The sequence below is a fragment of the Micropterus dolomieu genome, linkage group LG21 (assembly GCF_021292245.1).
Source record: "Micropterus dolomieu isolate WLL.071019.BEF.003 ecotype Adirondacks linkage group LG21, ASM2129224v1, whole genome shotgun sequence".
Taxonomy (NCBI): domain Eukaryota; kingdom Metazoa; phylum Chordata; class Actinopteri; order Centrarchiformes; family Centrarchidae; genus Micropterus; species Micropterus dolomieu.
The window spans coordinates 12,578,416-12,581,664 of NC_060170.1; positions in this window are offsets into that span (position 1 = coordinate 12,578,416).

Consider the following 3,249-nt stretch of genomic DNA (forward strand, 5'->3'; position numbering starts at 1 on the left):
TGTCTAACATGATGTTGTGATCAATGGTGTCAAAAGCAGCGCTAAGGTCCAGGAGTACAAGGACTGAGCACATACCTTCATCAGCAGACATTAAAAGGTCATTGGTGACTTTAAGCAGGGCAGTCTCAGTGCTGTGGTACTTCCTAAAACCAGACTGAAACTTTTCAAATATTTTGTTATTTTCCAGTACAGTGAGCAGCTGTTTGGACACAATTCTTTCTAGAATCTTTGCAATAAAAGGCAGTTTTGAAATTGGTCTAAAATTTTGTGGGAGGGAGGGATTTAAACCAGGTTTCTTTAAAAGTGGGTTCACGCAAGCCATTTTAAAATAATCAGGGACACAACCAGTAGATAGGGAGTTGTTGAAAACAGAGATCAAATGGGGCCCAACAGAATCTATTACTTTTAGTAAAAATTTTGTAGGCATTATATCAAGTGGGCCGGAGGACACCCTCATTTGTGAACACTCTCATTTGTGACAATATCAGGCAGGTGGTCATAATGTTATGGCCGATCTGTGTATGCGCCAATACTGATTATCACAGTATGCAATTTTTATGTTAGTATCATGGGCGGCTCAGGAGGTAGAGCGGGTTGGCCGTTAATCGGAAGGTCGGCGGTTCAATGCCTGGCTCCCCCTGGTTGCGTGTCGAAGTGTCCTTGGGCAAGATACTGAATTGATACTGATTTGCCCCTGGCGGCTGTTCCGCCAGTGTATGAATGAGTGTGAATGCTAGTTTCCGTTTGAGCACTTATGCTCAGTGTATGAATGTGTGTGACTGGTGAATGCAGATGTAGTGTAAAAGCGCTTTGAGTGGTCGAAAAGACTAGAAAGGCGCTATACGGAGCATTTACATTTTACATCAATTTTCTTCTTAGTCTAAGTTAACAATACAATAATTTGATAGATAGTCTGTCAAATTACAACTTTGGACTGCCAAATAAAGTTGACAAAGAGACAGCACAAATTTTAAATATATTATTTGTTTGTTTTCTGAGGTGTTTTACGTACTGTACACCATTTGCTTTAAATAATTCCAACTGTGAGTGTGTTCTCCATTTTCTGTGTGTGTTGCATTTTTAAAAAAATGCCATCAAAGACTATTGCTCAAGGAGAGACCGCAATTCCGCCCTTTATGGTAATATTAAAGTGTTATTATTTTAAGTATTATTATTTTACGCACTGCTTGTCGCCAGCACACAGTAGCAAGCAAATTATCATTTGTAGCGCTGCACTAATTGGAGGATGCATCAAAAAGCCAATAATACTAAACAAATAAGCTGCAGTCAATACAGAGTAGCCTAATACAGTAGGCTACAATACAACTGAGTTAATTTTCACGGGTTGCGGCCTCAACCTGTTCGGTCAAAACTGTGCGCACAATAGTGGCTGATGGTGGAGAAGTGCAGCCATCCTGTCAGTCATGCGATGCGCAGCCTGGTTCATTAGGAAAGTGTGTTCATTTAAGTCTGTTTATCTTGTTTAATATAAATAATAGTAGGTACTAATTACAATGAAAAATACATTATTTGTGATTCAAAATAATGGTTGTTGATAAATTAATTAGTGACCCCCACAGATGCATGATTTTACTGCTTCCATTGGAGCTCACACCATCCTTATGGGAGCTGAGCTCCCACTGGCTCCCACGTAACTTGAACCCTGATTTCTAGTCATCAACTGTTTTATATATTGACCAATCGTATTAACACTACACCTCTTAATAACTAATCTCACTTAGCTTAATGTGTCTGTGGCAATTGCCCCTTCAGAATCTTGTGAGTGGTGTCACAGATGTTTTTAGATGGTGTAATGCTCCTATATTACTCTACGGGCAACACCACACAAAACTGTTTTGTTAGTAACTTTTTCATACACAACTTCTTAACAGCCACCCAAATGCCTAATGATATGGAATGCTACCAGTTTTAATCTACTTTAATGGAGCTGTAAAAATAAATGGTTTGCAGTGTTTTTGCTAAATCGATCAAATTAGTACCATAACAAAAAAAACTGCATAGAGCTTAATCTCTCCTCATATGTAGAATAAGGTCTGAATTGTTGCCATTACATAATTACTATTCAACATCACTACAGGACTTGAGATTTTTAAGACTTTGTTTCTGCACTTTTATGATGACTTTACTCTTATTATCCTTACTCACTGCTTCTGCGTTAGAACAATTATAAATGATACTGAACAACAAAGCACATCTGCTTCACACTCCTGTTGAACTCCCACAGTGGGAAAATATTCAACATCACTCCTAAGGTTTTAAAATAAAGAGCGAGACTCTAGTAAAGCCTGCTCTGTTTCTTCAGATGGCAATAATCTATGGTGCAGCAGTGCTGTAAGTAAAGAAGACTGATGTTTTAGCACATGTTATCCTGGGGCATGTTATATTAACAGCTTTCAAACCAAGACAATATAATGACAATTTTTTTAGACAATTTTAGATGTTCAAACTTCACAAAAAAAACTTTTAAAAAGTGAGTTAAAGACAGAAATTAATCATTCATTTTACAGGCTACGGGCAATATCATAGGTCTGACCATACTGACTGGAAAACTTTATAGGTTTGATTGACCTGAGGTCATCATTTTGGTTATGAATGGAGCTTGACAGGAACACAGACCTTTGGTCCAAACAGACCCAACACCCCCGGAAATCCTTGTTCACCAGTATCCCCCTGATAAACGGAGAGAAGAGAAATGATGGTAATCTTTATGACTGAACGAGCAAAGATTTCTCATATGAAGGAATTTTAATGTTTAGTTATTTAATAAATCAGTGCTCACTGGTTGCCCTTTAGATCCGGGGTCTCCTTGTTTTCCTGGCAATCCCATCCCGCCAATAGAGCCTCTTTTTCCTGATGGACCAACTTGGCCTGAAAGACCTCTCTCACCCTGGAAAACACAAATACACATAAACACATGCACATCTTCATCACATTCCATCCAATATCCCCCGAACACACAGCCACTGTAGAAGCTGCTATTGCCACTACAAGCTTATGATCCCTCACTGGCTACCCACCAACAACGATGCTCAACAGTGCTGGGCTGGTGCCTTTTCCCCTACATCACTAATCCGTTTGGAAATGTTATTATCACAAGACACAGTAGAACCAAATAACAGTTTACCTCAACTCAAAGTGTCCAAATTCAACAAATGTTTGCATGTGGATCAACAATATACAGTATCTCACAAAAGTGAGTACACCCCTCACATTTTTGTAAATATTTGA